Below are 26,203 nucleotides of genomic sequence, written 5' to 3'. Positions count from 1 at the left end.
AAAGGATAGAGAACCACGCACCAGCGGAGAGGCACTCACGGTCCGGTGAGTGACAATTTGGGAGCAAATTTTTTACTGGGAACCTTTAAACGAATGTTTTGGGTGGATAGCCATACCCTGTCACCGACTGAAAAACTTGGGGTCACTCTCCTCCTTTTATCATAGAATTGTTTGGAACAAGTGGTTGCTTTCTTTAAATTTATCTTGGTCTGTTCCCAAATAGCAGAGAAGTTACAAAACAGAGAGTCCACTGCCGGAACTTCAGAAGATGTGATTTGCGAGAAGGTGGGTAGTCTAGGATGGCAGCCATAAAGAACAAAAAAGGGGGAGTTAGAGATGGCCTGATGGAAATGGTTGTTATGGGCGAACTCGGCCCAAGGGAGAAGGTCCACCCAGTTTCCTTGGTTACTTGAGATAAATATTCTTAGAAACTTCTCTAATTCTTGGTTAGTTCTCTCTCTGTAGACCCATTGGACTGGGGATGATATGCGGAAGAGAAGTCAAGCTTAATTCCGGACTTATTGCAAAAAGACCTCCAAAATTTTGATATGAATTGTGATCCACGATCGGAAACAATATGTTGAGGACAGCCATGGAGGCAAAATATTTCTTTAATAAAAATATTGGCTAAGGAGGAGGAAGAAGGAAGGCCTTTAAGAGCAATAAAGTGGGCTGTTTTAGAGAAGCGATCCGTGACCACTAGCACCACAGTACAGGATTTGGAAGGAGGAAGGTCTGTGATAAAGTCCATTGAGATCTGTGACCACGGGTAATCAGGGATAGGTAATGGGAGCAAACATCCATAAGGCTTTTTCCTAGAGGTCTTGTGTTGAGCACATTTGGAACAAGCAGAAACAAATCTCCTCACATCGTCCAGTAAGGAAGGCCACCAGTAACTTCGGGACAACAAGTCCCAGGTCTTGCGGATGCCGGCATGCCCAGAGAAGAGAGATTGATGAGCCCAGCTAAGGAGTTGAGTGCGTAGACGTGGCAAGATAATTGTGTTGCCCGGAGGACATCCCTTGTTCAGGTGTGTAGTTGCCAATACTTGGCAGGGGTCTATAATGAATTTATTGTCTTCCAAGGGTTCCATATCGGCTGGATCAAAAGAGCGAGATAAGGCGTCTGCCTTCGTATTCTTGGATCCAGAGTGAAAGGTGATGTTGAAATCAAAGCGTGAGAAGAATAAGGACCACTTTGCTTGCCGAGGGTTTAGACATCGGGCAGTACGTAAGTAAAGCAAATTCTTGTGGTCGGTATATATTGTGATTGGAAATTGCGCCCCTTCTAGTAGATGTCTCCATTCGGAGAGAGCCAGCTTGATGGCCAGGAGCTCTTTGTCGCCAATCCCATAATTCCTCTCAGCAGGTAACAAGCGACAGGAAAAGAATCTGCAGGGATGAAGTTTGCCAGAAGGGCTTCGTTGTGACAGTACGGCTCCAGTACCAACGGAAGAGGCATCTACCTCCAGGACAAACGGACGTGAACAATCCGGCTGTTGAAGAATGGGTGGAGATGAGAAGAGAAACTTTAATAATATAAAGGCTTGGATAGCCTCAGTGGACCATATACTAGCATCAGCAGATTTACGGGTCAATGCCGTGATGGGAGCCACAAGAGAAGAATAACCTTTTATAAATTGACGATATTAATTGGAGAATCCTAGGAAGCGTTTGGTAGCCTTAAGATCAGAAGGTTGGGGCCAGTCAAGTATGGCTTTCAATTTGGTGGGGCCCATCTGCAGACCGGTGCCAGAAATAATATATCCCAGAAAAGGAATTTGTTTCTGCTCGAAGGTGCATTTTTCTAATTTGCAAAACAGATGATTTTCCCATATACGAGAGAGGACTTCCAGTACATGGCTGCGATGAGATACTAGATCTTGAGAAAAGATGAGGATATCGTCCAAGTAGATGACTACGGATTGATACAAGAGGTCTTGAAAAAGCTCATTCATAAAGCCCTGAAAGATGGCATTCAGGCCCCTGTAATCAAAGCAAGGGCGGAGGCCCCCATCTTTCTTTTTTACGAAGAAGAAGCCAGCCCCAGCTGGGGAGGCAGACTTGCGGATGAAGCCCCTTTTTAGATTTTCTTGGACGTACTCCTCCATAGCCTTAGACTCCGGGAGGGAAAGTGGGTAAACACGACCCCTGGGAATGGGTTTACCAGGTATCAGATCAATGCCACAATCCCAGATTCTGTGAGGAGGAAGTTTAGTGGCCTCTTGTTGACAAAAAACATCAGAGAAGGTTTGGTATGATTCAGGCAAAAGAGTCACAGGAAATTCTTGGGAATGTCTGGGACTATTCGGAGGAACCACTTTCTGAAGGCAGTGAGAGAAGAAGGACTATCCCCAGGACAATATGTGACCTGATTTCCAGTCTAAGGTGGGGGAGTGGAGACGAAGCCATGGAAGTCCTAGGATGACTGGGTTGGTAGATTTCTGAATTACTAGAAAAGAAATCTTCTCCCGATGAAGCGCTCCTATCTGAAGCATGAGGGGAATGGTGCGTACCAGAATGGACCCCTCAGGAATTCTTCCCCCATCAATGGCCAGCAGAGAGATTGGTTGTTCCAATGCTTGTGTGGGAATGACGAATTGTTTAACTACTATGGCAGAGATGAAATTTCCTGCGGCTCCGGAATCAAGAAGTGCCGACTGCGGGAAAGTCTTTTGTCCTAACTGAAGAGAAATGGGAATAGACAGGCAATCATTACTACCAGGAACTGACTGACACTGAGAGAAGAGGCCCAACGATACAGCTCCTGAACTTGTTAGGCCCTGTCGTTTCCCGGGTGTTTAGAACAAGAACTCAGAAGATGGCCGCTCTCCCCACAATATAAACACAACTTGTTCCGAAATCTCATCTCCCTTTCTTCGGCTGACAGGCGGGTCCTCCCCAGTTGCATGGGCTCTTCTGGAGGAAGAACAGGGGTTTGGAAGTTGGGGGCCAAGCCAATCATACTACGCCGAGATTGTTCCTTCTCGGAATTACGTTTCTTGAAACGCAAATCAACCTTGACACAGAGAGAGATAATATCATCCAAAGACGTAGGGAGTTCCTGAGAATCAGCGAGTGTCAGAGTGAGGTTTTTATCCTGACAGGGATTCAAAATCCCCGCCTCTAGGTTGAGGTCATGTGACCGCCTCCGGGTGTGGTCACGTGGTCTTGGATGCGGAAGTGCGGCTTCCGGAGCGGCGGGGTAAGTCTGTTACAATGGGATGTATGTCTCATCTCGCCCAAGTACCTAGCTGGCATATGATGAGGAGTTTAGGTCAAAGTGCGATGGCCACCCAAACCTTTTATTTGGGTTCAAGAACGTCAAGGCCTGGCTCAAGGTTATGGAGGAGGGGTGGGTTGACCCCTTCTCTGCTGTCAAAGGGCGTCCCCCATGGCGAGGGAGGCCTGACACGCCATTATGTTATGCATTTAGGGAACATTGTGACCGTGGAGTGGATTGCAGGTTCGCTATACCTGCTCGCTCTGTAGTGGGTCCCACGTAGCAAGGGATTGTGATAAGCCAGAAAGAGAGGGTGGGGCAGTAGTCTCCATACCCGCTGGAGCTCGTTAAGTCGTTTCCCCCATAGTTTTTTCAAGACACTCCCGCTGGCGGAACAGATACCCACGGCGGGCTGAGGCTAAGTTTCTGCATTCTGGGTTTCTTATGGGGTCCCATTTGCCAATCAAGGGATCCCTGGGGACCTCTCGGGTTTGTAACTTATTTTAGCATTTTATCATTCCCGCCTGGGGCGTCAGTAAATGATGCTATCCCAGAGCATTACTGCAGTGTTGCCTATCAGTCTTTTGAATGTGCACTTGACTTGGTTAGTAGTTTTGGGAAAGGGGACTCCTTTCCCTTCAAGGGGTTTAAATGGAGGACGGGTTCTATTTGTACAAGTGCCTGTCTCTTGCTCTTTCTTGCAGGGTTTCAGTACTTTTCTGCACTGGTGTGTGACAGCTGGGACGGGTAAACAGGGGGTCACTCACTATTTGGATGAATTTCTGGTGATAGGCCCAGGTCAGTCCAGAACCTGGGAAGAGGTCTTATTCTCCCTGGTAGCCCTGTTTTACTCTTTGGGATGCCAATGACACACGAAAAGACAGAGGGCATACAGATCGGCTAACTTATCTTGGATTTGGGATTGACACTGAAATGGACCTGTGTAGGTTACCTGCGAATAAGGTTGAGATTACTGTCAGGGAGCTGCGCGGCGCTGCAGTCCCCAAAGATATGGCTGAAGGAAACACAATCTCTGCGGGGTCTGTATAATTTTGCTTGTATGGTTATATTGATGGGCAAAATTTCTTTGCCGCTACTTGGAGCGGGCGACTGCCGGTTTCTCCAGACCTCTCACGATCATATGCCTCTGTCTGAAGAGATAAGGGAGACTCGCAGGGATGGGAACTGTTTCTTCAGGATTTAATCGTTGTCCGTATCTGACCCCCAGATTTCCAGCTGGGAGTTACAGTTATTCAAGGATGCCGCAGGCTTAGTGGGGTTTCGGGCCTACTTTGCTGGTGGCTGGCGCATGATGCGATGGTCTGGTGATTGGGTTCGTTCCGGTTGGATGGTTAATGTGGTCCTGCTGTTTTCCATTATAGTTGCAGCAGAGCTATGGTCAGCAAGATTTAAGGGTAAACTGGGTGTCTTCTGGTGACAGCCTGGGCGTGGTGCGAGCAATTTATATGCAGAGCGCTTCCTCATCCCCAGTCAGTAGCATGCTCCGAAGACTGGTGTTGCGCTGCCTGTCTTAGGACATCTGCTTTAGTGCTTGGCATGTGCCTGACGTTGAAACCAGTCAGGCGGATGCTCTATCTAGGGTTAACTGGGACAGGTTTCGGATGCTTTCCCCGGAGGGGGCTCTTAGCGGTTCTCTCTGCCCACTTATGTCTGACAGATTGTAAGGCCAGAATAAGGAGCCTGGCAGAAACCTTGTTAGCTACGGCTATCCCCTCATTCATTATCTTGCAGGGTGCGGCGGTCCAGGACAAATCAGCTGGGTAAGGGGCTGGGGGTTACGCTGCACCTCGGCATGGTCGCTCGGTGCAAATGGTTGCTGGCTTTTCTGGACTGAGGTCAAAGGGTGCATTGCTGTGGCTGGGGCGTAGTGATCCCCCCTCAAGCCTTACCAGTTTACAGTGCTTTTAAGCTCACGCTAGACACCTTGTGATTGAATAATAAGCAATTTGGCACATGTTCGTTAGAATAGGTGCTGTCACGTCTGCAGTTGTGCATGGGGAATCAGACCCATATATTCAAGAGTTAGACGGATGGAAGTTCACTGCATACCAGCGATATGTGAGGCCCTCTCTTCTCTCTTGAACTTTTCTTATCCTCTATTTCATGGGTGGAAACAGGACTATGTTGCTTGCTGCTCTTGGGTGCAGGGGCGCAAAGGGATTTTTCCGGATTTTCCCTCTAAAAGTGAAACTGATTGGCTATTGATACCACAAGGTTTTGACGGTTTTTACCTTCGCCTGTGTTGCTCATCTTCTTGTTCTGCTCAACCTTCTGCTAATTCTTTTATGTTTCCTCATGATCTCTCCCAATTTTCCTTTTTCTCCTTCGAGTGGGTCTCATTTGTCTCGATGTGCAGTGGCTTCCATGTTTAATGGCCTGTGGAATTGCTATGTTGCTGTGTGATGCTTTAACGGTGTTGTTTTTTGCTGCATTACAGTGTATGGAACATTTGTGCACTGGGCTGCTTTGCACCGTGCGGCTGGTGACACAGCTAATTTCCCTTGCCTGATAGTGGTATCCTGGTTAGGTTGGAGGGGATGAGGTGGCTGAGTTTTAATGGACTACTGTCCAGAAAAATAGCAGAGAGTGGGGTTTTCCATATTCTTGTTATACATCTGGGGGTAATTATTTCGGCAACGCTAATTGAGTTGCGCCTAGCAATAGTGTACGACCTAGCATTGGTGCATGCCTCCTGGCCTGAATTGTTCCTGTGTCGGTCCGATATAGTTCCCTGGCTAGTGCGGAGATCTTTCCAGATGGAAGAATGGCGGACCATGCCCATAAGAAGGTGAATGCGGTCGTAGCCAGGTATCTGCAGTCAATTGGTGGATTGCGAAGTGAGCACCCGGGAATCAGGTTTCAGTATCCGGGCCTCTACAGGCCTGATGGGGTGCACCTAACAGATATGGGGTTAGATATCTTTATAGGAGAGATTTATGAGATGTTAGGCAACTGGATTAAGGGGTAGTATGGTGGCGGGCCTAGGTTCAGGAGGGATCCTGGCATGGCAGGTGAACACTGTACAGGATAAGCAAAGTGGTAAAGCACACATTTATGTTGGTCAGGTTTTTGGAACCCGTGCCCTTCAAAGAGGCGGCTTAGGTTCGGTGCAAGTTCAGCTCATCTGGGCTGACTGATAAAAAAACCATCACAGATAAGCGTACATATTGTTAGCTTTGCATTGCATGTAAATCCATGTTTGGATAAACAAATTGCATCCTGATTCTAACAATAGCCTGTGAGGCTGTGTCTAAAACTGTATAAAAAAGAGCCCTTGTATATTGAAATGTATAATTCTGATGTTCCATCTGACCTGACCACTGATACCTTTAATCTGTGGAGCTGTTCTTGTCGGGACACTTGAGCGAAATGAACATAACTCTTTGCTTCAAGACCCTCCTTGACAACTTCTTCAATATTGCTGTAATGCTGTGACCTACAGATTAGACCCAAAATCGAATCCATATTCTGGCTGTTTCTGAGGTACATCCGCTCTGCCATTACCCAGCAGTTCTGGCCAGTGTGATAGCCCAGGGGGTTCCTTCCACAGCACCCTGATCCATAGTAAGAGGTCAGGGGTACCAGCCCAAGTGTACCAGCACGGGAGTACACTAGCAGCGACAGTTATTCAGAAGGAAGGTGGTTCTGGACGCCATAAAGGAGTCCAGTGGTGGCAGCAGGCTCCTCCTACTGTGGCAGGAGGGGCATATTCGGAATAACGAAAGGGGATGGTGGCAAAGTAAGCCCAGCCGGTTCCCAGCAACAATAGACAGGGTGACATAGGCGGTCCATCCTGTCACACTGCCTTTAAAAGCCAGCTCACCACAACAATAAAATTGACATTTACTATCTAGGGATATCTGTAGTCAGACTGGTGTTGATATCAAGGTCTCTGCAAGGAGACAGGGAAGGGACCTTGGTGGATTTGTATATTTGCCAAAAGCTTGGATGGATAGCACCCCATGAGAGTAGCTAGTATACTGGCGAGTTGTTTTTATTATACCCTGAATGTTGTCTGTGCCAAACTGTAGTGATATTTGTTGCAGGTTATTATTTAAATGTTATTATTGCTGTTTGGTGCTACCATTTTGTTAAATAAACCTATTTATTTTATTTCAGATATTTGCCTGGGTGATTTTAAACCTTGGGTGGGTACAGTTTAGGCCAGCTATAAGGCACAGAACGATAGAAGCCTAGTATCATCACACTGGACCTTGATGCAAGAACTTGCCAGAAAGAGGCAAATAAAGCCTTATTTTTCCAGCACAATTCTCTGGTCTAGAGAGCGGTACAATAATGAGTGTCTGCATGCAACAGTGAAGCATGGTGGAGGTTCCTTGAAAGTTTGGGGCTGCATTTCAGCAAATGGAGTTGGGGATTTGTTCAGGATTAATGGTTTCTTCAATGCTGAGAAATACAGGCAGGTACTTATCCACATTGCAATACCATCAGGCTGACTGGCTCCAAATTTATTCTGCAGGAGGACAAGGACCCCAAACATACAGCCAATGTCACTAAGAACTTTCTTCATCATAAAGAAAAACAAGGAGTCCTGGAAGTGATGATATGGCCCAGATAGAGCCCTGGGGCTAGATTTACTAAGCTGCGGGTGTGAAAAAGTGGGGATGTTGCCTATAGCAACCAATCAGATTCTAGCTTTCATTTATTTAGCACTTTCTACAAAATGACAGCTAGAATCTGATTGGTTGCTATTGGCAACATCCCCACTTTTTCAAACCCGCAGCTTAGTAAATCTAGCCCCTGATCTCAGCATCATCGAGTCTGACTGGGATTACATGAGGAGACAGAAGGATTTGAGCAAGCCTACATACACAGAAGATCTGTGGTTAGTTCTCCAACTGCTGAGTTCCTTCAAAAACTGTGCAAGTGTACCTGGAAGAATTGCTACATTGATGCTAGTTTGAAGGCAAAGGATGGTCACACCAAATATTGATTTGATTTAGATTTATTTTCTGTTCATTCACTTTGCATTTTGTTAAACTTTTGCACAGTATTGTATATGCCCTTCTTTTAGTCAAAATGTTAATTACCATCTAAAGCCAAACAAAAGGCTTATGGTAACCACCCGTAACAAAACTCCTACATTGGGTACTGTGTACCTGCTTGCCCTCCTTCCCTGCATGTTAGTAATGTTTACCTCTCCCTCCTTACAGACGAGACACAGTTGGCAGGAAAGCATTCATCAGCTAATAACAAGGCACTTTCATTCATTGGCAATAGGTCACTGCCCCATTCAAATTAAAAGTGGCTTGGTCATTTTGTGTGGGGAACCCATTGACATGTTTTGTGTGGGCATTGCTCTTAGAAAAGCAGTTTTTGTTTAATAGGCAGAAAGAAGCAGTGAGTGCAAGCTTTTATTACTGTTGTCTGTATCCAAGATGGCCACTAGAATGCTGATTGGGTGCAGTGGAATGCACGATTCTGCTTTCTGATTGTTTAGTACTTTTCTCTTGGTATTCTCGTGGGGTGCTTGAAATGGAGTGGGGCAGTGATAGTAACCAACGTGTTGGTTCCAAAGGGATTTCTTCAGTGACTACCACCCTAAATGTATTGTACTGTATTGTAAACTAATTATAATAAAACAATATGGTTAAGATTAATATATTTTACAAACCAGAGATGGAGGATGCAGCAAAAGAGTGAAGTGAGAAAAAGAAAATTAATAAAGTAGACATTATGAAGGAAAATAGCATTTATCACATTTTCTCTTGGAGTGCACAATGATTAGTACAAGTGAAAGTGTCTACATTCATAAAGATTATGCCAAATGTGGGAGATGCCGAGTGAACAAGAGGCCCTTAATTTAGGGAGCCAACACATCAACATTAACATATACTCACAAGTGGAGATACAGATGATAATAATATTGCATGTGTAGAAATAAATTGTAAATAAATTGATTTATAAATTGCCAACGTTGCCAACTGGCAATGTTGGCAACCGGGATAGCTGGGGTTGCCCTCAAATTCCTCTGAACTAATCAAACCTATGTCCAGGTCTGCATGTGACAGATGGAGTAACGTGTATGTTTTGAAAAAAATTGTGGTTAAACAATGTTAGTGCCATGGATGAGCTTGCTCTTGTTTGATTTGGTTAGAGGAGAATATGTAACATTGTTGGAAAAATAATGAAGAATATGAGGTAGCTCAGTATTTGTCTACTATGTTTCTCATGGTTGGCATGTTCTAAAAGTGTGATTTATATAACAAATATATATATATTGTGGCAATAGCCCGCTACTGCAGAAGCACACGCGTACAACTCCTTCCTTTTTATGGTTCTTTATTGTCAGGATAGTAATAATGTTTTGACACCGTATACTTGCACAGCAATTATGGAGACCCTCAACGCTTACTATACATAGTCCAGCTGTCACGGGCACTAGGAGTCTTGCCCAGGATTTCACCAGATGACTGGGCTTACCAGAGTAGTGAAGTTCACACAACGGTCCTCTGGTAGCAGGGTGACTAGCGGAACATATATCACAGCAGATGAAGAGAGAATGCCAATAAATAATAGGAAAGTCAGTGACTTGCAGCAATCTTTGGTCAATGAATCAGCGGCTAGCTGATATAGTGGAAAGGTAGATTTGAACACGGAGATCAGGATGGACGTGAGTAGATGCAGGGAGGTAGCAGTGAAGTCAGTGGTCTGCGTATAGCAAGTTGTACCACTGCTTAATAGGTGAGGATGTGTACAAGTGTTGATGAGTGGAAGCATACAAAGATAATAGGATGCAGACACTGAGAGCACAGAGGAACTTGATCCCAATAGGTATGCAGCGTATCCAACAAAGTCTATATAACGGTATGTGTGGCGCTGCTTGGTAGAGACTTGCTCAGCACAGATATGCAGGCCAATAATGGCTAGTCAATCACAGTTATGCATATAACGACTGAGTAGTACGATTAATTCCAAACAGGTATGCAGCGTAACAATAACAGTCTTTAGCGGGTATGGATACCGCTGTTAAGCGTGGAAACTTGTCCTAGCGGATATGCAAGGTAAACGTAGAAAGTCAATAACAGATAGGCATACCGCTATTCAGTAGAACAGTCTGTCCACAGGGAGATGCAGGAACTGCAGAGACGCTGGATGGCAGAGACGAGTGTAGGAACCACAGGTGAGTAGATCCGGTAATCAGAGTCCAGCTGAGAACACAAGCAGGAAACAGGAGACTGTAGCGGGTATGGAAACCAGCGATGAGTAGATCAGGAATCTGAAGAGACTAGTAGAACACAGGGAACACCTTCAGAGACTCACAGGGAATGAGACTCCAAGATCAGGCAATGAGGTAATGCACACAGGTGCCTTAAATAGGGTGTTGCCTGATCAACCAATTTGGATTAAAAGCAACAGTCACAAGAGTTCTTGGGAGCTGCGCATGCGCAGACCATCAGGATGGCGGACGGCCGCGGTTCAGGATAGGTGCCGGCAGGAAGGCTAGTGAGCCACGCACCAGCGCAGAGGCACTCATGGTCCAGTGAGTGACACCAGCTCTCTGTCCAGATCAGCCAGCTAGCCCAGCGTTGATCTCCCTGAACAATGAAACAAGCAGGGTTTTATACCTGACACTCCTCCCACAGGCCTAGCTTGATGGACAGGTGATGGACAGGTGACACACCCACCTTCTCTTTAAAAGGAAACGCCCATCCCTGGCTCTGTTTAGACTATCAGACCCACCCTGTCTGTTTGCTGAGAGGAAGCAGCTTTTAAATCATGTAGGTAAACCAATTTTGAACTACACATATATTTTTACCTGGTTTAATCTCCACCTAGGTACATAACTGTGCCAATGTTTTACTCTACTTCCCTGCTTTTTCTGCATATTGCCAGCTAAATGCCTCCTTTTGTTACATATCCCTCCCCTAGCGTCTCCAAGTAGGGGGACGCGGACTTCGCGAGGAGCGCATATTTTCGTGACAACGCATTTGCATTTTTGTGGAGAATCCCAGGCCTATGTTCTACTGAGAACTTGAAAGGTTGTAGTGCCAAGAACCAGCGGGTTACCTTGGAATTTACCTCCCGGTTGTTCTGCATCCATCTTAATGGTGCATGGTCTGTTATTAGGGTAAACTCTCTGCCTAGGAGATAATAGCGCAGAGCTTCTGTAGCCCATTTTATGGCGAGACATTCTTTCTCCACAGTGGCATATTTTTGTTCCCTTGGAAGCAACTTACGACTTAGGTACAGGACAGGATTTTCTACTCCATTCTTCTCCTGTGACAAGACTGCACCTAAGCCAACACCAGAAGCATCAGTTTGGAGGAAGAACCTCCGGGTAAAATCTGGTGCTTGTAGAACTGGAGAGGAACAAAGAGCTAACCGAAGATCAGACCAGGCAGTTTCTGCAGAGTTAGACCATGTTAATCTATCTGGACAACTTTTTTTTAACATGTCCGTAAGTGGAGCAGCTCTAGTGGCGAAGTGGCTTACAAACCGCCTGTAGTAACCTACTAAGCCTAAAAAGGTTCTTTACTGTGACTTTTTCTCTGGTCTTGTCCAATTTTTGACTGCCTCCACTTTGTCTAGCTGGGATTTTACATGCCCTCGACCAACAATGTACCCCAAATATTTGGCTTCTCTCATGGCTATGGCACATTTCTCTGGGTTAGCTGTTAACCCTGTGGACCGTAATGAAGCTAAGACCGCCTCAACTTTGGCTAAATGTGATCCCCAGTCTGGGGAATAAATCACTATATCGTCCAAGTAAGCAGCTGCATAAGCTGTGTGAGGTCGTAGCAATTTATTCATAGCCCTTTGGAAGGTGGCAGGTGCCCCATGCAACCCAAACGGTAGGACTTTATATTGATAGAGACCATCAGGGGTGAAAAAAGGAAGTCTTTGGCTTGGCCGTGGAAGTCAGGGGAACTTGCCAATAACCCTTTGTTAGATCAAGGGTTGTTAAAAAATTGCTACCAGCAAGATTTTCCACTAGTTCATCCACACGTGGCATTGGATAGGCATCAAACTGCGACATACTGTTTAGGCGCCTAAAGTCATTGCAGAACCAAATTGTCCCATTGTGTTTCTGGACAAGCACAATGGGACTATTCCATTCACTAGTGGACTCTTCAATTACATCTAACTGGAGCATCTTCTCGACCTCCTTTCTCACGTCCACCCGTCTGGCTTCTGGAATACGATATGGCTTCTGCTTGACAATGACTCCTGGCGCGGTGACAATGTCTTGTTCGATTAAGGTAGTGCGCCCAGGAATGGAAGAGAAGACATCCCTATTTGCTCCTCCCGTCTCCTACCTAACTGGTGGACTCTGTAATTGACAGGACTGATAGCCTCTAGAACTTCATATGGACCCTGCCAATGGGTGAAAAGTTTGCTTTTCTGGATAGGAACCAGGACTAGGACCTTGTCCCCAGGCTTGAAAGATCGAACAACAGCACTTTTGTCATAACTTTTCTTCTGTCGTTCCTGAGCCTCTTTTACATGTTGCTGCACAATGGGCCCTATCTTTCCTAGCCTCTCATACATTTGGGACACAAATTGTACCAGATATGGCTCCCTGGGACCTTGCTGCTCCCACCCTTCTTTTAACATATCCAAGATAACCCTGGGCTGTCTCCCAAACAATAACTCAAAGGGACTAAACCCTGTTGAAGCTTGAGGTACCTCACGGATGGCAAACATCAAATAGGGAATAAGAGTGTCCCAATCTTTTTTCTCTTGAGCCACTGCTTTCCTGAGCATGTGCTTTAATGTGCGGTTAAAGCGTTCCACCAAGCCATCTGTTTGTGGATGGTATACAGAGGTGTGAAGCGCCATAACCCCTAGCAACTGGCACATGTCCTTCATCAGTTTAGACATGAATGGAGTACCCATGTCTGTGAGAATTTCTTTGGGTATTCCCAAGCGTGTAAACATCAATACAAGTTCTCTAGCTATGGTGCTGGACTTTATGTTTCGTAGGGGAATTGCCTCTGGATACCCGGTTGCATAGTCAAGCACCACTAGTATATATTGGTGCCCACGTGCAGATTTTTCCAGGGGCCCCACAAGGTCCATAGCTATCCGTTCAAAGGGAAGTTGTACTATTGGTATTGGAATGAGAGGTGCCCTGTACATGGGTTTGGGACAGGTTCTCTGACAAATGGGACAGGACCGGCAATACTTTTTCACTGCCATGTGTACACCGGGCCAGTAAAACCTAAGAAGAACGCATTCCCGTGTTTTATCCTCCCCTAGGTGTCCCCCACAGACATGTGTATGTGCTGCTTTTAACACTAGGGTTACATGGACCTGAGGAACCATTAATTGTTCTACTTTTTCCCCCTGTACATGAGCAACTTTATACAGGAAATAATTTTTAACAATAAAATATGGTATACCTTCTGCAGGCTGGGCGGCTTTCGTTACCCCATTTACCACTTTTAAAGGCATGTTCCAAAGTGGCATCATTAAGTTGGTCTCAAACAAAGTGCTGCAAAGGAAACAAAATTGGTATTGCGGAGCAGTCCGTACCCTCACTGACAGGCGGGGTGGGCTCATCTGTGACATAGCCGACCAATGCTAGTTTGGACTGTCCATGTTTCCCCACAGTTGGATGCTTTTGTGGAACTCCTGCTGTGACTCCCAGGATGGCATTCCGGTTTGGCGGTTCCCAAAGATCGATGTCCAGATGTTGTGGATTCTTAGGCGGTTCCTTTAAGACCGGGCTTCCGACCGTTGCATCAGTTGCCGGCATGTCCGGCCGGATCCGCTCACCGAGGACATCATTAAACAGTGGGAAGTCTCGCCCCAAAATGAGTGGATATGGGAGTTTAGGTGCTATGGCAGCTACCACCATAACAGTTTTGTCTTTGAGTGTGACTGGTAGTATTATTCTTTCATACTCCTCTGTTGTGCCATGTACGCAAAGAACTTTCACTTTGGGCAACCGAGAAGTTATGGTTTCGGGTAAAGCAGAGCTGGAAACCAATGAGAGTTCACTCCCCGAGTCAACCAAGGCCAGAACAAGGTTTTGATTGATTAGCACAGTCACCCGGAACAAACAAGGACTTCCTGATGTGGGACTCATGGTAAAACAGCTTGGAAATGCAGGTCCAATATGTGCTACAGAACAGTACATGGGTTCCTGTAGTTTAGGACACTCTGCCTTAAAGTGGCCTGGCTCACCACATTCAAAACACTTTGAACCTGGCCCTCTGTCCGTAGCAGTTTTGCCCTTGGGCCCTGTGGAAAGGATTGTCAAACCTGGCTTTTGGCGTGGCAGCGGCTTTGGCACAAATGCAGGTTCTTTAGTCATTTGCTGTAGCGCACAAAACCTTTCTACCACGGTGGCAAGCTCTTCATAAGTTTGTGGGTCTGATTGCAGAACCCACCTTTGCAAATCGCGGTTCAGCCCCCGGATGCAGTGATGCAGTGATCTATCGCCAGAACTTCAATAATCCGAGAAGGCGAATTCTCCTCAGGCTGCAGCCATTTCTTTAAAATTTTAGAAAGCTCAGCCACTTGCGCTCTGACCGTTTTTTCTTTATCATAGCGCCATTGGTGATAGTGCAGGTCTCGGCCTGGCCCAGAAACTCCAATGCGAGCCAATATCTCAGACTTTAGACACAGATTATCAGAGGCCCGTTCCTCATCTAGATTCATATAAGCTCGCTGAGCTTCACCAGTCAGATATGGTGCCAGTCTCTCAGCCCAATCTTTAGGACGCCATTTTGTCCTTTTTGCAAGTCTCTCGAAAGACACCAGATATGCTTCTACGTCATCAGCTGGTGACATTTTCTGGAGAACAGGACCAGGTGGTTCATTTCTGTCATGCCTCACCTGGCTTAACTCTTCTCTTAAGAGCCTTGTGTTTTCCACCTGTGCCTCGGCAACTTGTAGCATCTGAGCTTGCTGCTGTTGCTGCGCAGCGGCCACATTCACGAGGGTTCTCAGTACTTCCTCCATATTGACGTCTGCGCGGGTTGGGTAGCGGAAACTTGCTTCCCAAAGCATCCCACTCCTGACACCACTTGTGGCAAGAGCCCGCTACTGCAGAAGCACACGCGTACAACTTATTCCTTTTTATGGTTCTTTATTGTCAGGATGGTAATAATGTTTTGACACGTATACTTGCACAGCAATTATGGAGACCCTCAACGCTTACTATACATAGTCCAGCTCTCTGTCCAGATCAGCCAGCTAGCCCAGCGTTGATCTCCCTGAACAATGAAACAAGCAGGGTTTTATACCTGACACTCCTCCCACAGGCCTAGCTTGATGGACAGGTGACACACCCACCTTCTCTTTAAAAGGAAACGCCCATCCCTGGCTCTGTTTAGACTATCAGACCCACCCTGTCTGTTTGCTGAGAGGAAGCAGCTTTTAAATCATGTAAGTAAACCAATTTTAAACTACACATATGTTTTTTCCTGGTTTAATCTCCACCTAGGTACATAACTGTGCCAATGTTTTACTCTACTTCCCTGCTTTCTCTGCATATTGCCAGCTAAATGCCTCCTTTTGTTACAACGCACCTCTCACGGGTGCCGGAGACGGACGTCTTCTGCTGCTACTCCCCGTCCCATTGCCTAGCAACGGGATGTCCTGGTCACATGTTTGCGGCACTCGCATGTGCACTGGTCGCCCGGCTCCCTAGCGAAGCCTGGGGCTCATCGCCGGAAGCCCATCTCTCCTCATTTCCTCCTCCCGAATATTTAAGTCTTCCTCTTGCACCATGTAGGTGCCAGAGTATTGGTTCTCATACTCCAGCTTCTCTGCAGTCCTTGTTCCTGGCTACCCCTGTAGCCCTGTTGATTTTAACTACCCTTCCGGATCTCCCTTCTGTACTTTGCTGCTCTTTTGGTATTTGACCCCTGGACCGTTCCTGACTATTCTCTGCCTAATCTCCGTGGTACCGTGCTAATTGGTTTCTGACTCGGCCTGCCTGACTACGCTTTATCTATTGCACTGGTGACTATCTGGGAGAACCGCGACCTGCGCACTTCACGCAGCAAAGTCCATACTTCCTTGCGGGGGTTCCTGGTGAACACCGGAAGTGCATTAGACTCCCTGCCTCTCAGTTTAGTCGCACCAACACCAGTCAGTAGCAAATTCCAGTGAAAGATGGGACACTAGTGAACTCACATTTGAATGCATTAAAGTCAACTTGTGGTTTACAAATGTAAAACAGAAAGTGCATGGAGCATAATCAGTCTTAAAAACAAAGGAGTGGAATAAATGCAACAGTTAGCAAAATGGATAATTTGTTAGCTAAAAGAGCAGGTAATTGAAAGGCAATTTGCAGAGATTAGTTTAACAAGAATAGATAAAAGATAAATAGTGAAGTTATTCAACAAAAAGCCAAAAGTATTAAAGAGTTTACAAACTTTACAAAGTGAGCTTGCCATTAAACTCAAAGTTGCACCTTCACCGAAATGATGCCACCAGAGGCAAAAGATGAGGTCTGTAATATGGTATGCATAAATAGGTATGTCTCTTCTGTTCCAGGATGTACCGATTTTAATACAGCATGATACTCTTACTCCTTCTAGTGCGATCTTAAACCAGAGGCCATACCATGTGCCGGATATTTGATAGGTGGCGATAAAAGAGAACATTGGTAAAATGATGCAGTTGATTATAGTAGTCAAGTACCCCATGCCTACGACTGTCGGAAAACCTATCTAGTACCTAGGCTTTAGCTATGCTAGATTTGACAAAACTGTATTCACAAATTCCCGTCACTCAGAAAGCAAAACAAAAGACTGCCTTTGCCACCCCCTTTGGACTATTCAAGTACAATGTACCACCATTTGGGTTACACAGAGCTCCTGACACCTTTCAAAGAGCCATGAAAAAACTGTTGAAACCTCATAGGGCTTATGATACTACATATTTAGACAACATTGTGATATATTTCCAGAATTGGGAGTCACATCTGCCCAAAGTGGTTTATGTATTAACCCTGCTGCTCCTAAGGATTTTAACAGTAAACCAAGTTAAATGTGTGGTGGTTCTGACAGAAGCCAAATATTTGAGCTATTTTGTTGGTCAAGGCCAAGTCAATCCTCAGATAGATAAGGTAGTGGCAGTAAAACAATGGCCTAAGCCTGAAAACCAACTACATCCTTTTCTGGGACTAGTTGTCAATTATAAGGTTTGTAAGCCTCGTCACAACTAGGATGGCCACATTAACAGAGATGTTGCTAAAAAACTGTCCAAGTCAATTAGTTTGGTCTGATGCTGCTGAAGTTGCATGTTTATATCTTTTGGTCTGCACTTCATTTGGCTCCATTGCAACAGGCCCCAGACTTTAGTCAAAGCTTTTACCACTCAAACAGATACCTCTAATTTACTTTTGGGGGCTGTGTTGTCATAAGGCAGAGATGGAGCAGAAAACCCAGTTTTGTACCTCAGCTGTAAGATACTTCTGAGTACAGAAGGTTGCTACAGTAGAGTAAGGATGTCTGGCAATAAAATGGGCTACAGAAACTGATTATGCAGCAAGGGGGATAGTGTGGAATTGAATAACTTACCTTGTATGTGTTATGAGCCGCGGCGGTGCCCAGCCACCGCGACTCACTCACCTGCGTCCCGGCCGTCGCTATGACGACCGGGACGTCACTTCCGGCCAGGACCCAGCCGTTGCCAGGGCAACAGTCGGACGCTTTCTGTCTGGCGCCGCGTCCCGGCGGTGAGGCTGTGTCGGGCGCGTGCGCACTACCAGCCTGTGAGCTAATTAATTCATTAAAGTGTTTATTCAAGGGGCTGTGTATTCTCAGAGCCAGGCTCTGATTGGCTGCTCACAGTATTTAAGGCAATGAGGCCTACTGCCTCATTGCCGGTTATAGCTACTGTACTCCAGTCTGCTTTCCTGCTTGTTCCCGTTCCTGTCCTCTGAAACCGCTACTGATTTCCCGTGTATGACCCTTGGCTTTGAATTGGACTTCGCTTGTGTATCCTGTGACCCTGATCTCTGGCCTGTTTACTGCTTCTGCTATCTGTTTGTGACCCCTGACCTCAGCTTGTTTTCCGATACTGTTGTCTGCTGCCGGCCCTTGACCTCTGCGTGGACCTCACTCCGCTTGCCTGGGTTCTCCCCAGCCGGTACGTACTTCAGGACCCTCTGTCAGTCTGCGCTCAGTCTGTCCCCACCATCAGGGGCTCCAGTGAACACCTGATTGGCAGAGTAGATTCCGGATTGTGTTGTGCCGGCTGGAGGGGTTCCTAACAGTATGTCTAGCAGAGTAGGCTCTGGGTTTGACTGTGTGAGTTATTGCAGACAGACAAAACAGAGCACCTGTTCTGATCACCTTTACCTAGGGAAGGTGGGAGATGTCAGACCCAGTGAAGGAAGGCTTTTGTACAGTATAATAAACAAACTTAATATTTATTTTGGGAAAGGAAATATTATAGAAAGTTACTCTTGATAAGGAATTATAGTCACAATTTGTGTCCTAAAAGTACAATTATGTATTAATCTTAGATGATAGATGGATTTTATTTCTTTGTTTTATACTAACTGAATTTATTAATATTAAGATGGTCTCCTTATCAACTCTTCAAGGCTGAACTTAGTATTTGTGTATGGAAAAAGGGACACTTACTGAAGGTAATTTTTATTAAAGACAAATTGCCCCAAAACTGAAAACTCAGTATTGCATAGAATTCCATAAATAAAACAAAATAGCTAAATATTACTTCTAGAGAAATGGAGGAGAAGGAACAGGGCACCTGATAGTGTATTATTTAGGTGTAATAAACCTAATAAAACAAGGTGTTCAATTGTATGCATACCAGATATAAGTAGGTCCGTCTGTATAATTAATCCCAAGTCCCAGTGGAATCAGTAATCACTGAAAATTGTAACTTCAAGCAGGAATACCGAGAATAGAAACACAAGTGACCAGAAATTTTGTAGTATTTCTCATATCAGTAGTGAACACACCCAAATAAAGTGCACGTGCACACCAGGAAAAAATGAGGTATGAGGCTTATCTATATTAATCCTTAACACTGTGCCACTCCATGTCTACTCTATATATCTCCAAAGAAAGAGATAAGCAATCATATGGTGTAGTATTTTATACAAATTTTATATAAAACGTTTAAAATCAGTACACTCATAAACATAAAATTAAGAAGTGCTTCTCTGTAGTCCTGGTCATCCAAAGTGCACGCCTTAGTCATTATGGCTGAATGGAGAGCAGAATTCTTTCTTTCACAGTTCTGGAAGCATGGAGAAGTCAAGAGTGGGTCACGGGTGTAGAATAAGGGTAAGAAAGAAAGGATCCCTTCAGCTGTGATATTGCGACGCATGCAAAAGACTTCTTTAGGTGGATGTGTCAGGATGGTAAGCCCATTTCTATCAGTATAAATACATGGGGAGTGCCAATCTGCACATGCACTGAACACTAGGGATCACGATATAGGCCACAAGTTCAGCACCACAAATAGGGCTGTATTTCAATGAATGGGGGAGGGAAAGAACAGTAATATAAACAAAGAGCTGTCACTTCTACAAGGGATATATATATATAAAACCAGATGTAGAAGTATAACAGCGCCCATTTTAACTAAGGGACATTAGCAACAATGCCCAGTGCATTAGATATACTATTAAGAACCCTCATACATTAATATTAGCTTGTCATTAAAAACATTGAACACACAATAAAAATATTCATGGAACATATGCCTAATGTGACAGATTTATATATATTATTAAAACAACATCTATATATAATATATGGTATATAAATAATAAACTATATAGGATCAAGAAGGTATGTAAGGTCAAATAAGTGAAATATACTGTAAAAAAGTAAAAGGGGTCAAAAATATCAATGAGTACATAAAAGATCTGCTAAATAATAGAAAATGAATGCTGTAATATGTAAATACAATATGTAATATATGAAAAATTGAGAAATTCAAAACTAAAATGTTATGTTCACAGAAATGGTGCAATCTCATATCCCTCATTCAGACCTTGCAGAGAGAATCCTCGGTATGAAAATCTAAAACATCCTGCTGTGTGAATTTCCTCTTTAGGGGCCCGATTCATCAAAATTCGCAAACGCATACGCATCTGCTAAATGGCTCTGCGCATGCGCGAAACGACGCTTACGCAGCGCAAAACACTACATACGCTACTCAAGCACGGCAGATACAGCTCTCAAAAAGCGACTCAATCTCAAACTCCAACGCAAATAGATTTGAGATGACTGCTGACCACTTGAGAACATATGGGTGGGAATGGGCGGAGAGTAGGCGCGGACTGGGCGGAGATGAGATAGTACTTGAGTAAAGTAGGCGTTATGCTTTTTCACTTGAGAATAGTAGGCGTTCCCTCTGCCCAGATGAGTGAAACTGACGTCACTCCTGTCTCAAATCTTTCACAAAAGTTAAGGAAGGCCAGGGTCATGTTTAACTCCAATACAGCTAGCTAAAACCACTACTAAACGCCTTTAGGAGCATCTTTTGCGTTTAAAATGCAAAACGAAATATGCACAACATACATACATATCAATACAGACTGCCTGTGGCAAAAAAAAATTTTTTTTTTTTTTTTTTTTTTTTTTTTTATTGAGCTTTTACATAACTTACAAATGTTCCATTAGTATGTTTGTGTAAATTAAGCTTGTTTTGCTTTAAATACCCCTTTCTAATCAATGCAATTCGCAAGTGCAACATGTTTGATGTTATTTTGGCCCTTTGGCCTCAATCCGGGACTGCCGGAATGCCGGAATTAGTTAGCTGGAAATAGCGCCCTCTGCTGCTTACTGCCTCTTCAGTAAAGAGGACTGCCTTTTATAGGCCTGTACACTGCTAGCCACATATCTCCTCAGCATTATGGGGAGAATCCAGGTCACAGTGCATTCCGGCTGCCGGAATGGTTGCCTCAGTGCATTCCACATTCATTCCGGCTGCCGGAATGGTTGCCTCAGTGCATTCCACATTCATTCCACTGCCGGAATGGTTGCCTCAGTGCATTCCACATTCATTCCAATGCTGGAATGGTTGCCTCAGTGCATTCCACATTCATTCCACTGCCGGAATGGTTGCCTCAGTGCATTCCACATTCATTCCAATGCCGGAATGGTTGCCTCAGTGCATTCCACATTCATTCCACTGCCGGAATGGTTGCCTCAGTGCATTCCACATTCATTCCACTGCCGGAATGGTTGCCTCAGTGCATTCCACATTCATTCCACTGCCGGAATTGCTGTGCACACTGCATGGGTAAGTATTTCATTTTATGTAAAATGTCTCCCAAACAATAGACTTTGTCATAAATATTTATGATAAATCTCCAACCATTCTGAACAATTACCAATATCATTAGTCTCAATATGTTACATGCCTGATTTGACAGTTGGTGATGGTGCGTTTGCAAGAACAAATAATATTCATAGACATATAATAACTCGAAAATATATTTCAGGGTTTTACACACATGATTTATGCAAATTTAAAACAAGTGTACTATTACCACAGGGACACTTTTAACAGCAACACAAATTGTCTAAGGATATTAATGATCCCTAAGAGCCGAGGGCTGGTGAGGACTCGAACCCACGTAGCAAGCTGGCAAGGTGGATTGGCTAACTGCTACACCACTGTACAAGTGGTGATGTCAAGGGAATAGAATACAAATTAAAGATGACCAGCAACTTCTAGCATAAGTTGTTTCCCTTAAAACATGGGGAAAAATGCCAATACTTGGAAATATGATACCCAGAAAGATTTGGTGCATGCAGAGTCACAATTTATGCATATCGAAATATATCCATGTTGATAAATACAAATCAAAAATAGAACATTTATTGCTCCCATTTCTACAATTTGATTTGGTGGAGCACTTAGCTTTTTCCACTGTTGCCAGTACAGAATTCACATATCTTTGAAATCCAAAGTCTTTGCCAACAACTGCTTTGCTGTGTTGTAGCTGATAACACTGTTGAACATTACATATAGCCACCTTACACACCAAAACATATACTAAGTCACAGAGTGGAATAAATACCCTCAAACTTGTAAATATACCAAGGTTAGCCACATACACGCATCATTCAGGGTTCAAACTCATTACCTTGTTGTTGCAAGCTCATTTCTTTATTCACTGAGTTATACTTCACATTGAAACACCAACACCAAACTGCACATTAACTAGTTAGCACAGCTGAATGACTGTCTTAGACCTGATAAATTGGCCATGTTGCAATTAATATGTACAGCATGATGGATAACGTGGTATTCAAATAATAACCCTAGATAAACACACACATTAATAAAAACACTGTTTTACTAAAGCAACAGGAGCTGCAAAAACGTCACCAAACAAATGCGAATTAAGCGCGTTTGCGAATCTTACGCTAAATACAAGCAGTTGCATATAGTTTTTTACTTTTAGGAGTATGCTTAATAATGTGTTTTATTAACTCAATTGGTGCTTAGGGTTGACCTGGGGCCTTGAACTTCTGCACTTGGTATTGGGGGGTGAAATACATAACCACTACACTATCATGGCACATCTAAATGTAGCACATGCAAATGAATAATACCTCATAGAATTGTACTTAAAACTATTTTACCCATACTATTGCCACAACACTAACAGCTTAGCTCATTAATGACATCTGTAATAATCGTTATAATCTCTACTTACCTACAGAAAATAAACGTTGCTCACATGTCAGGTCACTTTTACACAAAACCACACTTGGCTAATTAGAACGCACCTGCGTGCTCCTAATGACGTATCCGGCATACTCTCCGGCCTACTCACCTGCATTTAATTCACTAATTACAGTGTTACTTAAAAAGACCTTGCTTGGCTTTCTGTGTTGTTGGGAGATTCACAGTTCTGGGTAAGTAGCCCTTAATGGTGAAATGTTTCATAATCTCTGCAGTTTATTGCTGTACCTTGCTCAACACTCATGTTTATTTGTAGGAAAAGATATTGGTGAGATACAGATAGAAAATTATGCTGAAAGGTCATAATGGTTAAGAATTTTATGTTGGAGGTTAGTGGAAAAGTCTTTAATTAGCTGCAGAGTTTGAATATTGAGGCAACTGTGTAGACTTGGGATGTGTCTCTGCATAGATACCTCTCGACTGTAGTGACACACATAAAGATTATCCATCTATATTGATTTATTTTGTACCTGTTTACCCTCCCCTCCACAGATCTTGGTCCTGGATTGTGTTTTTTGGGTGTCTAGTGATTGCTTATTGACATTCCACATTTGTCTGTGTGTGTGGTAAGTAGAAACCAGATATTGTTTTATTACATACCCCTTGTTAAAATACTTTGCATTAAGAATGTCCATACTGTTTTTTGTTTTTTTTTCTCTTTTCTTTTTCTAATACCTTTTATTTGAAGTGTGGTTTTTCAGACCCTACCTTAAAGACACATTAACACTCTGTGCTTGAGTCATTAAGGAAAGCAAAGGATAAAAAAATAAGTAAATGTTCTAGTGGACAAAGCATGTTACAATGAAAGGGGTCAATGTTGTAATTTTTTTTTTATTTTTTTTTAACAAAACATAAATATCTTCACATTTAAAAGATCAGTGGTCAAATCATGTGCAAGCTTAGTCAAGGGTTGATTATCTAAGGTATGGTTATTCAAAATGGGAATATGAATAGACATGGTCTGGTGTGTTACTGAAATGGTTTCTATGTGTAATAATAGGGGAAAAACCATGCCTACCTGTATTTTACCTTTACAATGTGTGTAGAAAGTATAGCTTCATGCCTCCAAGTTTAGCCTTAATGTCTTTAGCTAAATGCACGTTAATGGGGTAGTTTAAATCAACAGCCTAATGTGGCAACATAATTGATGTTTGGTTTTTCTACAGTTTATTGATCAGCACATATAGTGTTGAGAAGTGCACATTATTGACACTTTATTTGTTTTTCTTATATCTACAGCCTTTAGATTACACTTGGCCTGCAGTGCTGGCTTTTCTGCCATTGCACTTCCCTTTGGAGTTGGTGGATGTTGCCATGGTGAAGGGTGTTTTCAAATGTAAGTAGTATAGTGCTATCTGCACTAAAATGTGATTGGCCAGTGAGTGTGCTCCATACAATAATGTCGTCGTTACTAAGCCTGCAATGTGTGGTTGCACAAACAAAACATATGGGCAGATGCTAGCTATGTAACATATGGGTTTGGTGTTTCAAATTAAGTCAAATAGTGCATTCAGAATCCTAGGTATAGTCCAAACACACAAGCCATTATTATACACTATAATATTACTGGCTTTTTTACACATGCCAATACATTGCTCAATCTCTTGATATCAAAATGCAAGTTGTCTGACCTAATATTGCCATATTAATTTGTTGCCTTTCGTTCAACAGGGTGTGTTGGCGTGGATTTTGGATTTGTGCAATTCGTGTCTCACTACATGTTGTTGAATTTCCCCAGAGCTCCAAGCCTGCTTATGTCTCTCTTCAGTCTGGCCAGATTGTCATCTCTTAATCCAAGGAATTTTTACACACACACACACCATTACCTTGTTTGCTTTGTTTTTGTCAGCACATTTGAATTCATATATGTAATAAATCTAGCCTATGCTGCAAATGTGTCAGCAATCAGTTGTCATGCCATTTTGTACCATTACTACAGTGCACTGAATAATATTTTAATACCCATAAATCCATGTGTAGTGCTTTCAAAACTATTGTGGAACAGGTTTTATTTTAAATGAATATATGAAATCTAGGTGTGGTTATTTTCTCCTTTGCCACAGATTCACCATAGCCTACAAACACGCTCAATGGGGTAAATGTATAGTTTTAGAAAATGTCTATAGTGTGGAGGTTTGTATGTGTGTTTGGTGCTTAGTAGTAAATTGTTTGGACACTTTCAGCTTTTAGAGCAAACATGTGATGTGCGTAGGAATATAGGCATCACATTACAGGTAAATGTATATAAAGAAAGCAAAAATGTTACCAGTGTCAGGTCACACACTACCAACTTTTGGCCCTGGGCCAAATGGGATAACAATATTTTTCGCTTGTGCTAGTGGCACTTTGTTTCAAAGTGGTCCAACACCCACATGCCAGACACAAACCCCACACTAACAATTATGGGGAATGCATTAGGGCACTAAGCTAGTGGAGTCTTGCTACAAGGCCATAATACCATCACCTAGGGCCTGAATCATTAGTAATCTTCTTATCTTGTGCAAAAGGTAAGATGCTTATTGTTATGAAGAAACGGGGAGATAAGAGTGAAGCAAAGATGGATTTTCATCCTAGCGTAAGAAATTCGTCACTTATGCAGTGGCTTTTGCTTCTTATCTCCCTTTTCTGAGCATGAACAGAGTGGATTAGCTTAAGATAAGCCAAAAATGACAGATAAGATCCTTAATGAATCAGGCCCCTAGTTTGCTAATTGGTCAAGGCAGCTATATGTAAACTTACAGCCACCATAGATACTCCACATGAGAACTAGTTACATTAGTCTGATTACCCATTGTTAGGCAGCAGTCACTTGATATGTTTGCTGAACCTGATAATGCAGGTCTCCAATGTTATTGTGGTGTAGAAATGTGAAATTTATTCTCCATACCATTTTCATGTAGCTTGTCCTCTTAAAGTGGAAAGTAGTGACAAATTAACATTCCACCTTTGTTTCTCTTCAAAGTGTGTCGTAATACCACCTATGTCTGTTTAAACATGCTAGTCAATGTTAACAATAATTTGCAGCATTTGTCCATGCCTTGGGCAAGGGAAGTACAAAGCCTTAATGTACAGATATCCGCCCTTTAGGATTATGGCTCCATGTTCAAATTCCTTTACCACCATCTAATCCAGGGGTGGGCAAACCTGTCCTCAAGGGCCATATCCAGTTCATGTTTTTAGGATTTCTTTAATCATGTACAGCTGAGTTAATCTATTTGGCTGGGTCAGTAATTATCCCACCTGTTTCTACAGACAGAAATCCTAAAAACATGAACTGGATATGGCCCTTGAG

The 26,203-nt window shown here is 43.6% G+C and overlaps 1 long non-coding RNA gene across 1 annotated transcript; it reads left to right on the top strand.

The window, feature by feature from the left end:
• Positions 1-23,247: 23,247 nt before the first annotated feature.
• On the top strand, positions 23,248-24,720 carry LOC142142914 (uncharacterized). Its single transcript, XR_012689394.1, has 3 exons — positions 23,248-23,477; positions 24,151-24,247; positions 24,583-24,720. It is a non-coding gene; the product is annotated as an uncharacterized LOC142142914 (long non-coding RNA).
• The last annotated feature ends 1,483 nt before the right edge of the window (positions 24,721-26,203 follow it).

The sequence above is a fragment of the Mixophyes fleayi genome, chromosome 3 (assembly GCF_038048845.1).
Source record: "Mixophyes fleayi isolate aMixFle1 chromosome 3, aMixFle1.hap1, whole genome shotgun sequence".
In the NCBI taxonomy this organism is placed as follows: domain Eukaryota; kingdom Metazoa; phylum Chordata; class Amphibia; order Anura; family Limnodynastidae; genus Mixophyes; species Mixophyes fleayi.
Note: the sequence above shows the minus strand (reverse complement) of the source record. Positions and strands in the feature narration are given on the sequence as shown.